Here is a 12,979-nt window from a genome sequence, read left to right on the forward strand (position 1 = left end):
CATCTTTCTGCTTGGCCCTCTGGTGCACTGGAGGACCAACTGTTTTAGGCCCTATCATCAGGGAAACGAAAGTTCTCTTACCGGGTCGATATGTTCATGATTCACTCTCCAACTTTAGTTACCATAGATTGCTCCACTTGGTAAAATCTTGAAAATAACGTTCTCAGTGACTTCATTAGATTTCAACTTTGTGAGTATCAGCTACCTACCAACCACCATTCCAAGCCCGGAATCTCATTAAAACCAAGACTCGATTGCCATCAACAAGTGCTTTAGTAGACGACACGGGTAGAGAAAGTGTAAAGGGTTGTGTGTGAGGTTATAGGGCAGAGGTGGGAGGCACAGATACCAGAGCAGCAGCCTGAGGCGGTCCCCTAATACTTGAGGGACTAAAGGGCAAGCCCTTGAGACTTTAAAAGTTCATTTTCAATTTCATTCTCAGAAATATCTGAATGTCAGCTAGGTTTAAAGATCAATATTGTAAAGAAAAATGAATCAGTTCAGCAACAATTCAAGTCCTTATTGTACAGGAACTTTTGCTAGGCTATGTGGGGATTACAAGGGTTTGTGCTCCCTAAGAACTTGTAATGGAGAAAATAGAACAGGAGAATGGAGAGAATAGGCGTCTGTAGAAAACAGTAATACATTAGCATCATGTGATCAATTTTCTAGTCCAGCTGAGAGTGAGATATTGGCACTATTTGCAGCAGCCAAGCTATGAAAGAAGCATAGGAGCCCATCCACCAGTGATGGATGAGAATGTATTATATGCACAATGTAGTTTTGTTCAGCTACAAAGAAAACCAAACTCATAACATTTGTGGGGAAATGGGAGTGTGTCATATTAAGCAAAGTGAGCCAGACCCACATATACAAAAGGCCCCCCTAGTTTTCTTTATATATGCAATCTAGGGGTGTGGGTGTATGTCACGAAACTGAAGGGGAAGACTATTTGGAAAGAGGAAGAGGAGAGTAAAACAGTAAAAGGAACAGTTAATGGGTAATAAATAAGCACCGAGTACATTATACTTATATTGAATAAGAATACCATTATAAAACTCATCACTGGTACGTGAATATACAGTAATAAAGTAACCTAGAAAAGAGAGAAGAGGTAGCATTCAGATTTGTTTTAAGGATTTTTAAAGTAGAGACTGTAGGACTCGGGCTCCAGGGAGAGGGCTGGAGTAAAAAAAACTCACTTTATTAATCTTGCTTCTTACTGATGGCCTTTGCATTTCATAGTTTTTCTATGCAGAACTCTTTCTAGTGTATTACACCAACTTCTTTGTGTTCTTCAGATCCCAGTTGAAATGCCACTTCACAAAGCCTTTTTATCACCTCACACATATCACGTGTACATCCCGTGCTTTAGTTAAGCACCCGAACTTTTCATGTCATGAAAAGTTCCTTCATATCCTTTGTAATGATGACAGCCTCGTGCCTGGCCCATAACGAGCCTTGATAAGTAGATGTTAAATGAATGTTTGAGTGAGTGTTCAATATAGTGATAATTTGGTTAGGATACCTTTAGATGGGGCAAAGGAATACATGGATCTTGGGTAGAATTCAGGTTAAAAAATGAATAAAAATGAGTAGAGAGTTTGAGTCTTATACAGTAGACTCACAAGAAATTTTGAAAGTTTTCAAGCCAAAGTAAGTTAAACGTCCGTTTAAATTCCTTTCCAGGAAGGAACCGTTTTCTACCAATTCAGGCAAATGAATCATTTCTTGTGCCACTGGTGTGAGGTGGCCTGGGTTTGGGAGCTGCAACTACTCTGACGTAACCTAGTTTGTTCATTACTTGAAGGCCGGCGGCAAGCGAGCAGAGGTGGTGAGCCCCAGTTTTTCATTATGGAGGACAAATTTTAGTGTTTGTTATTCTTATGCACCCCAAATTTAGATAAGCATTACTGCTTGTCAGTCACATATATAATAAAGCCATCACTTCTTTTCCAGTTTTTAGTAGTTTGTACTAAATTACCTAATTGGTGAGTGGGAGAAAAGCAGGGCTGGCTCAGTCCCAAAGTGATAAACCCCAAGCCAAAGGCAAAGATACGTGCAGTTTCTTTGGTGGGCTTCCAGTTACATCTAGAGTGATGTTGCAACATCTTTACGCATTTAAAATGTCCAAACTCTCTCAAAGATGTTAATTGGCATTAATTGGCTAGAATAACCAGACTCTCCACGCGCGGTGAGTGCAGTTTGAGTGACGGACATGAAAGGGAAGGCAGGATGGTGCACTCAAACAGTCAGTCCTCTTATCTACCCTGGCTCATTCCAGTGCATTTTAAACAGAGGCCAGTGAAACAGCTTTGGCTCTGGATTAAATTTTCTACCTTAGTGTACTTGTTAGTTTTTGACACTAGAGGGCGACTGTGAGATAGGATAGAGGACAGTCCTTTGTTCTTTCCGAAGCTTATTGTACAGACTTTTGTGTAATTCTGGAGACAGAGGAGCTCACAGTCACTAAAGCTTTGGGGAACTGTGCTAGCATCATATTGCTTTCATGGCTTAAAAGTGGCAGCCACTCCTTAGCTTTTGCAAATCAGGGAAGAGTTTTTTTTTTTTTTTTCCTGAGTGTACCAGGAAGTCAACAATGACTCAGTTACAAGTCCGCCAATTACAGTAAATCAAAATAACAACTAATGAAAAAAAAAAAAGACATGCCCAAGAATTGTATACTTTACAGTGAGTGGTATATCATCTCCTGGTGTCTCTCAAAAGGTCATGCTTTATGGTACTAAGTACTCTGCTAGACTATGAAAAGATACACAAAACACAGTCCTGGCCTCAGGTTGGCTGTGAGTTTAAGAGCTACTATAATGAAGGGAAGCATGGCTGCCAAGGAAACACATGAGAGGTTTATACTGCTGGACATGAAGCTCTGTGAAGATTCCTTTGGAAGAATAGGTAAAAGGTAGAGGCGGATTTGGCAGATGGTAGTGCGGGGAATGTTGTGTGTGGAAGCAATAGCATATGCAAAAATTGGGAGGTGTGTGTGAGAAAGCCTTACTCATCCAGGAACAGGGACAATGGTTATAGAACTGAATTGAACATAGGTTTAGAAGATGAGGTCAGAAAACGAACGCGGGGCTGACCCTCAGTGAGTAAGAAGCACCATTGAGCCAGACGGTGGTGATGCACACCTTTAATCCCAGCAAATCTCTGAGTTCAAGGCCATCCTGGTCTACAGATCAAGTTCCAGGACAGCCACAACTACAAAGAAACCTTGTTGTGAAGCAACCTATCCTCCCCCCTCCAAAAAACAAAGGAAGCACCACTGGAAGCCATTCACCTGGGGAGTGACACTGAGACAGTCTTTGCTCAGTCCTCATGTCCAGGCCTTTCTTTTAGCAGTCAGGGCTATGTTTTTCACCAAGGTCTCCTGTTGTATACAGACTTTAGAAGCCTTAGCAATTCCTCATTTTCTGGGCAAGGACAAACCCAGGGCCCCAGTTCAGGATACCATCCTTATTGTACTGCTTGGTTGCTTCAAACAGTGGAATTTAGTTTGTACAACTACTACCTCTGTTGAATTCTATCCCTGTAGCAGTACTTTTCTTTGGGCAGCCAGCTCACAAAAAACGACAGGGAGATTTTTATTAATTACGAAGGCTCGGCCTTAGTTTACGCTTGTTCCTAACTAGTTCTTATAACTTAAATTAACCCATGTTTTTAAATCTACATTCTGTCACATGACTCTCTACCTCATCTTTCTGTACTACCTATCCTGCTTCCTCTCCATCTGTCTGGCAACTCTCCTTTTCTTCTTCCCAGAGTCCTCTGTGTCCACAGAAGTCCCACCTAACCTCTTCCTGCCTAGCTACTGGCCACTCAGCTCTTTATTAAACCAATCAGAAAGCGCCTTGGCAAAAACACATCTTCACGTGTAAATAACTGTCCTGAAACACATCTCTGCCAACTGAAACCTCTTACCTATTAAGTAAGTTTCCCCTTTTCCTACTACTCTCAACTTCTGGTTAAACCAATCTATAGTCTGTCTCTATGGATTTATCTATTCTGTATATACCATATAAGGGGAATTACTGATAGGTGACTTTTTTTTTTTGGTTTTTCGAGACAGGGTTTCAATAGGTGACTTTTTTTGCTATACCTTTTTCATTTTGTAGAATGTTTCAGGTGTTGATCTGTGTTTCAGCATGTATCAGTGTTTCATGCCAAGTATTCCTTCTTGTGCATCTACTATTATATGCTATCCATTCATTTCCATTGATTAATGTTTGTTTTCTTTTTATTTTGGCTGTTGTATATAGGCCTGATATGAATACGCATGCACACACACTTCTTTGTCTTTCTTCAGTCTTTTGGGTATACACTTAAGAGTATAATTGCAGGATTATAGGATAATCCTGTTTAACTTTTTGAGGAAAGATCTACTTCTCTTTTTTGATTCTATTGGGGATGTATGTATATTTGATAATGAAGAAAACCAACCTTTTATTTAGTTATTTTTCATTTTTGTGTATGTATGCATGTGTGTGTGTGTTTCATGTGCCATGTCACATATGGTCAGAGGATAACTTTGTGTGTTGGTTCTCTCTTTCCACCATGAGATCCAGGATGGAACTGAGATCACAGATTTGCACAGTAAGTGCTTTTACTTGCTGCGCCTCAAACTAGTATTCTCGTAGCCACATAGTTTGTATGGTTTTAGCCTTGTTTTGAAAACTTTTAAGCCAGACTCACCAATTACAGTTACCTCACTAACTATAGTTACCCTACCAATTAAAATGACCTCACTAATTATGGTTACCTCACTGGGGCAAATATTGACATAGGGGTTTAAAGAAATTGAAGCTGGGAACTCTTGGAATATGGACTCTTATGTCCAAGACAACAATGCCTAGTAGCAAGGATCTCTCCCACTTAATAGATGCATAAGTTAAAGCCCTAAAGAATAAGAACTTGTTTAGTACCACACAACATCTATGGGTGGGACCTAAGGCTTTTAATGTCTGACTATAGGAAAGGTCTTTCTCCTATTCTGTGTGGCCTTTCTCAAGAACTTTCTATCCTGTTGTTGCCCACTCTGTTGTTAGGTTTTAGGATTTCTACAGTGACCTAAAGTCATCTGGGATAAGGGAACCTCAATCCAGTTCAGAATTGTTTAATTCTTGGGTTTGTTTATTCTCAAGTTCTTAAAGCCATTATAAGACCCAAACCTTGAATCTGGCAGGTAAGATGGAAGGGCCCAGCATAGACATACCTGTTAATATAGCTTGCCATATAAAATAGGATGAAACAAAGCATTTCTCCCACATTCCAGGTCTTGATAGGCACGCCATTTATATTGCTCTGTCTGTCAAATGGGTGCCATGATGTCACCATGTTTTCTGACCAAATAGCCAGATCTTGAGATGATGGGCATATGCAAAGGGTTTAGTTATGTTTTGAATAGGAGGTGCCTTCCATGGGCTTAAATATTGAAGGCATCATTCCCACCAGCAGTTCTATTTTAGAATGTGCTGTAAAATTTTAGTAGGTGTGACCAAGTTAGAGGGAGTAGCTCACTGGAGGGATGTACTTGAAGCTTTATGTCGTTCCCCCCCCGTCTGCCTCTTTCTGCTTTCTGGGTGCCCACAGTGAGCAGCTTTGTTCCATCACATTCTTCTAGCACGAAGCTCTCCCTCCCCACAGCCCGCAAACAACAGGACTAGCTGAGCATGCTCTGCAACTGAATCCACCTAAATCTTTCCTCCTAAATTAGTTCTCTCAGATAGTCATCATAGAAATAAGATGATAATACATTAGTCTTCCTGGCTTCACTTTATCCAAATAACTACTTAGACTTCTTAGAATATTACAAATGAGAACTAGAATTCTTGTCCTTTTGGAAGTATAGGCACTGGAGGATTTTCATAGCTGCCTCTGTAGTATGAAGCCTGTGACTCAGGAACACAGACAGGTTCTTCAAAGAAAGTTCTAACAAGGAGGAGCATATTTTTGAACCAACATTCCTTTTGCTTAAAAAAATGACCGAATTGTAATTATCTCAATTGACAAGCAATGATTCCAACAGAATGGAAAGCTCTACCCTCTTTCTTTTGCTGGCACAGACAGAATTGCTGTGGAGATGGAATAGTGCTTCTTGAATAGCTTGCTTTGAGCTAGTTCTTTGTACAGTGAATCTAGGGTTAGAGCAAGGCTCTGCATTGAAAGACCCACTGGGTCTGCTAGACTGTCAACCTTAGGAGGTCTGCCTTTGTTATTGCTGGGCTGTTTGATACCTACCCACAGCCACAGTCCCAGCCAGATCCTGGTGTAGTACCCTTCTGTGATGTAGAGTATTTGGATTTGCAGCTATTTTTGTTCAAGTCTTGATATTTCTCAGCTATCGCATGAAGTACAGTAATCTGCCCAGAAATGTTTTCACAAAGGCTGGGTGAGGACCACAGCCCTTTAACAATAGGATTGCCAGGGGAGTAAAAGAGGACTATGGGAAGGAAAACTATCATATCCTGAGCACTAGACACTGTACAGCCATTTCAGCTTCTGCGGGTAGTTGAAGCCCAGTGAATGAAATTATGTGGAAGAGTTAGGGAATCAGCTAGGTAGGTGTTCCTTTGAGGCTATGCTGAAGTCCTGAAATCCATGTCATGGTTTCTGCATCTGGAGTAGGGAATAGCAAAGACCAGCCAAAGTAACAGAACCAAAGCAGAACATTCCTGATACCCACTTGTGAACAGTCTGGGAGAGCTTAGACAAAGATGGTAGCAGGAGCTCAGGGGAATCTAAGAATACATCTCCTTCACTCTAGTTGTAGAGCATGATGGGAATGGACCAGGGCCACAATAATACTGAGAAATAAAGAGCAAGACTCTAGACTCTGGAGGAGGACATTCTGTGTTGCACGAAGAAGTCTGTACTTCCTTTGTGGGCAGGAGGGAGATACTGGAGGGTCTTAGAGATGTGTATTTTTGGAACTAGAATATCATTCTGGCCACCCAGTGGAGGTGGGAGAGTAGGTTGAGAGGAAGAAGGTGTTGGTGAACAGCCCACAACATCCTTAGAAAGACCCTTGTCAACCACTGTTTAGCTGCTAGATAGAAACTGACCTTGTGAGACAAGCCTGTGTTGTACAGCGTACCTTTTGGAGTTATTGGAAATGGGACTTGAATGTGACCAGGCTTCTTGTTATTTCCAATTTTTGCTCTATTCTGCCTTCCAGCTCTGAAACAGATATGTTAATAATTGAGGTGATAGGGTCTGAAACCAGATAACCTTTCTTATAAATTGTGTGATGTTGAATAAGTTACTTAAGCTTACTGTGTTCATTTCTTGTCTCTAGACAAGGGCGAGCAGATAACTAACCTCCTGGGGTTGTTGTAAGGACTAAATGAGCTCCGGAGGCTCAGCATGGTGTCTGACATAGAGAATGTTCTTACAAAGTGTTAGGATTAATGCCATTGTTTTTATTATTCTGTTTCAGACTGATATTTTTCCAGATGGTAGGAAAACAGGCTGTAAACTCTGAGTGTTATTATGTTTGACTCTAGTCATCAGAATGAGGCTGAAATTAATATTTAAAAACCCAAAGGGAAAAGCCTCACTTGTGTCTGATTTCATTCCTCCCCCACCCCAACTAATATGGTCTAGTGGACAGGTGTCTTGTCCCTGTGAAAACATCCCAGGCCAAACACTCCATTGTCTAAGCTTGTTTTGACTTACGATTGTAGTACAAATACAAGGATGAATCCTTGACCATCTAGAAGGAGGAAGTAGAACCTCAGCTTCATCTGGTGATACTGTGAGGAGGGATGCACTGGTGGATTCTAGTGGACAGCTAGCTGTGTTTTTAAGAGCAACTGTTAAAGCCTTTGGGACCTCTGTGCTTGGGTGTCCTCTGCAACTTCGTATTACCTACACTAAAATCAGCAAAACAAATGACAACAACAAAAATAATGGAAATGTTGTTCCTAGGTTGGGCTGGATGAGAGTGTGGGAATAAAGATGGCTGACTCGTAGGGGCTCAGGGAGCTCTCTGGCCCTTAGATCTTTAGCTTCTGTTTGACAAATGGTACCCGAGTTTAAGCACCTAATTAAGCCTGCTTCAGTCTTGCTCTCTTGGTTCTCGGTTACCTCCTATACATCCTTCTCCCTTTGTTGGGGCCTGACCCCTCTTGAAGCCCTAGAGCCTTCTGATGAAGTTTAGGAAGTAGGTCCCAGATATGACCGTTCCTTACTTCTTTATGAGGTAGCGTGAAGATGAAGGTGGGAACAGGAGCTTGAGCCACTGTCTTCTTGCCCCAGGACCTCATCTTACCAAACCTCACCACCTTGTTGGATCAATGCCATCCTCTTCTCGGTAGCTGTGAATCAAAGTCTGCGCCAACAAAATTTCAAACTAGGCCGTATCCTGGATGTTTAAGGTGGTTTGAAAATGGTCAAAGTGAATAATATTATTCACAGCACAGATGTGGAATGAACTACTTCTGCCTATAGTGATTGATTGAAGGTTTGTAGTACAGGTGGCATTTTAGCTGAGCCATGGGGGATGAGCAGTGTACTAACAAGGCAGGAGATCAGTGTGGAGGATCAGAGTAAGGGAGGCACTGGGGACACGCATGCTATGTTAGAGATATGGGGAAGGTCACTCTTGCCCCAAGTTCAGGATGGAGAGGTTAATGAGAGCTAAGACTAATGATACTAAATGTCACAATTCCCAAGAGAAACAGCACTCTCTTCCTCTAAAGCTGCTTGCAGGTAGTGCTCTATTGCTCCTTGATCTGTCGTAAGCAGGGAATGACAGCATCTGTTAGGGAGAGACGGTCAATGGAGATCTTGTGTGCTTTGCTGTCCGTATAGAGTAAGGCTGATTGTGATGAACGATGTTTTTGGTTTACAGTAGGTTTAAAATCTCTCACTTCTGAGAATATTTACTCGTCCTTGTTTCACTAGTCAGGAGTTGTTCAGAGTAGTGCTCAGCGGACAGAGTGAAACAAAGATGAGATGCCTTTCAAGTGTTCTTCCCCAAACCTGAGCACCCTCCCTCTAGAACCCCTATAAACACAAGCACCTTCCACTTGAAGTTAGATTAGCAATCTCTGATTGATAGAGTACACAATTTCTTGTTTCTGTAGAAAGAAAGGGAGCCATCCATGATGATAACTCTAGGTTCCAGCCCAGGGCCTGAAGCCAAAAAGGTTCACACTAGAGCGTAGGTAAACTGAGTCACAAGAAAGCATGTAGGAGTTTTCTGTTGTGGGAATAACTTTGCAATGTGCAAGGTGGGAGAATTATGTGAGATTGGGAGGCTTTATTTAGAGAGTGTACTTAGTAATAACAGAACCTGTTCCACGTGCCTAAGTGGGAAGCTTGTGGAAAAGCATTTATGGACCACAGAACTGCTGGAAGTGACAAAGAAACAGAACTTAAGTCGAGCTTCCAGGAATGGCTATTTGGAGTTACACTGCAGAGTTAAGGCTTTCACCCAATCAGGAAGCTGCTGAGAGCTCAGTTCTGATTTATGTGAAATACTTGATAGCTCATGTTGTGCCTCTTCCCCGATCCATCTCTGCTCTGACCTGGAGTCTCAAACCATCCCATCTGATTAGAGGAACTAAATCCTGCTCACAGTTTAGGTGACTGGAGGTTTGGGAAACTGTGATTTTGTTTTTGTCCTCTACACCAAACATGGAAGAGTAGTTTGGGTAAACTCTTTTCCAGTGTGTGCCACAGCTGACCCATGTTTTCCAGAGTGTGCCACAGATGACCCATGTTTTCAGTGTGTGCCACAGCTGACCCATGTTTTCCTGTGTGCCACACATGACCCATGTTTTCAGTGTGTGCCACACATGACCCATGTTTTCCTGTGTGCCACAGCTGACCCATGTTTTCCAGAGTGTGCCACAGCTGACCCATGTTTCCAGTGTGTGCCACAGCTGGCCCATGTTTTTCAGTGTGTGCCACAGCTGACCCATGTTTTCAGTGTGTGCCACAGCTGACCCATGTTTTCAGTGTGTGCCACAGATGACCCATGTTTTCAGTGTGTGCCACAGATGACCCATGTTTTCAGTGTGTGCCACAGCTGACCCATGTTTTCAATGTGTGCCACAGCTGACCCATGTTTTCCAGAGTGTGCCACAGCTGACCCATGTTTCCAGTGTGTGCCACAGCTGGCCCATGTTTTTCAGTGTGTGCCACAGCTGACCCATGTTTTCAGTGTGTGCCACAGCTGACCCATGTTTTCAGTGTGTGCCACAGATGACCCATGTTTTCAGTGTGTGCCACAGATGACCCATGTTTTCCTGTGTGTGCCATAGCTGACCCATGTTTTCAATGTGTGCCACAGCTGACCCATGTTTTCCAGAGTGTGCCATAGCTGACCCATGTTTTCAATGTGTGCCACAGCTGGCCCATGTTTTTCAGTGTGTGCCACAGCTGACCCATGTTTTCAATGTGTGCCACAGCTGACCCATGTTTTCAGTGTGTGCCACACATGACCCGTGTTTTCAGTGTGTGCCACACATGACCCATGTTTTCAGTGTGTGCCACAGCTGGCCCATGTTTTCAGTGTGTGCCACAGCTGACCCATGTTTTCAGTGTGTGCCACAGCTGACCCATGTTTTCAGTGTGTGCCACAGCTGACCCATGTTTTCCTGTGTGTGCCACAGCTGACCCATGTTTTCAGTGTGTGCCACAGCTGACCCATGTTTTCAGTGTGTGCCACAGCTGACCCATGTTTTCCTGTGTGCCACAGCTGACCTATGTTTTCAGTGTGTGCCACAGATGACCCATGTTTTCCTGTGTGCCACACATGACCCATGTTTTCAGTGTGTGCCACAGCTGACCCATGTTTTCCTGTGTGCCACAGCTGACCCATGTTTTTCAGTGTGTGCCACAGCTGACCCATGTTTTCAGTGTGTGCCACACATGACCCATGTTTTCAGTGTGTGCCACAGCTGACCCATGTTTTCAGTGTGTGCCACAGCTGACCCATGTTTTCCTGTGTGCCACACATGACCCATGTTTTCAGTGTGTGCCACACATGACCCATGTTTTCCTGTGTGCCACAGCTGACCCATGTTTTCCTGTGTGCCACAGCTGGCCCATGTTTTCCTGTGTGTGCCACAGCTGGCCCATGTTTTCAGTGTGTGCCACAGCTGACCCATGTTTTCAGTGTGTGCCACAGCTGACCCATGTTTTCCAGAGTGTGCCACAGCTGACCCATGTTTTCCTGTGTGTGCCACAGATGACCCATGTTTTCCTGTGTGTGCCACACATGACCCATGTTTTCCTGTGTGTGCCACAGCTGACCCATGTTTTCCTGTGTGTGCCACAGCTGACCCATGTTTTCAGTGTGTGCCACAGCTGACCCATGTTTTCCTGTGTGCCACAGCTGACCCATGTTTTCAGTGTGTGCCACACATGACCCATGTTTTCAGTGTGTGCCACACATGACCCATGTTTTCCTGTGTGCCACACATGACCCATGTTTTCAGTGTGTGCCACAGCTGACCCATGTTTTCCTGTGTGCCACAGCTGACCCATGTTTTCAGTGTGTGCCACACATGACCCATGTTTTCCTGTGTGCCACAGCTGACCCAAGTTTTCCAGTGTGTGCCACAGCTGACCCATGTTTTCCTGTGTGCCACAGCTGACCCATGTTTTCAGTGTGTGCCACAGCTGACCCATGTTTTCCTATGTGCCACAGCTGACCCATGTTTTCAGTGTGTGCCACACATGACCCATGTTTTCAGTGTGTGCCACACATGACCCATGTTTTCCTGTGTGCCACAGCTGACCCATGTTTTCAGTGTGTGCCACAGCTGACCCATGTTTTCCTGTGTGTGCCACAGCTGACCCATGTTTTCAGTGTGTGCCACAGCTGACCCATGTTTTTCAGTGTGTGCCACAGCTGACCCATGTTTTCAGTGTGTGCCACACATGACCCATGTTTTCAGTGTGTGCCACACATGACCCATGTTTTCAGTGTGTGCCACACATGACCCATGTTTTCCTGTGTGCCACAGCTGACCCATGTTTTCCTGTGTGCCACAGCTGGCCCATGTTTTCCTGTGTGCCACAGCTGACCCATGTTTTCCAGAGTGTGCCACAGCTGACCCATGTTTCCAGTGTGTGCCACACATGACCCATGTTTTCCAGAGTGTGCCACAGCTGACCCATGTTTCCAGTGTGTGCCACACATGACCCATGTTTTCAGTGTGTGCCACACATGACCCATGTTTTCCTGTGTGTGCCACAGATGACCCATGTTTTCCTGTGTGTGCCACAGATGACCCATGTTTTCAGTGTGTGCCACACATGACCCATGTTTTCAGTGTGTGCCACAGATGACCCATGTTTTCCTGTGTGTGCCACAGATGACCCATGTTTTCAGTGTGTGCCACAGCTGACCCATGTTTTCCAGAGTGTGCCACAGCTGACCCATGTTTTCCTGTGTGTGCCACACATGACCCGTGTTTTCAGTGTGTGCCACAGCTGACCCATGTTTTCCTGTGTGTGCCACAGATGACCCATGTTTTCAGTGTGTGCCACAGCTGACCCATGTTTTCCAGAGTGTGCCACAGCTGACCCATGTTTTCCTGTGTGTGCCACAGCTGACCCATGTTTCCAGTGTGTGCCACACATGACCCATGTTTTCAGTGTGTGCCACAGCTGACCCATGTTTTCAGTGTGTGCCACAGCTGACCCATGTTTTCCTGTGTGCCACACATGACCCATGTTTTCAGTGTGTGCCACACATGACCCATGTTTTCCTGTGTGCCACAGCTGACCCATGTTTTCCTGTGTGCCACAGCTGGCCCATGTTTTCAGTGTGTGCCACAGCTGACCCATGTTTTCCAGAGTGTGCCACAGCTGACCCATGTTTTCAGTGTGTGCCACAGCTGACCCATGTTTTCCTGTGTGCCACAGCTGGCCCATGTTTTCAGTGTGTGCCACAGCTGACCCATGTTTTCCAGAGTGTGCCACAGCTGACCCATGTTTTCCTGTG

General features: G+C 44.2%; 1 long non-coding RNA gene across 2 annotated transcripts in view; it reads left to right on the forward strand.

The window, feature by feature from the left end:
• Nucleotides 1-12,979, forward strand: part of LOC121132978 — a 38,796-nt gene that overhangs the window by 294 nt on the left and 25,523 nt on the right. The window lies entirely within an intron of this gene.

The sequence above is a fragment of the Mesocricetus auratus genome, unplaced genomic scaffold (genome assembly GCF_017639785.1).
Source record: "Mesocricetus auratus isolate SY011 unplaced genomic scaffold, BCM_Maur_2.0 Super-Scaffold_4256, whole genome shotgun sequence".
In the NCBI taxonomy this organism is placed as follows: Eukaryota; Metazoa; Chordata; class Mammalia; order Rodentia; family Cricetidae; genus Mesocricetus; species Mesocricetus auratus.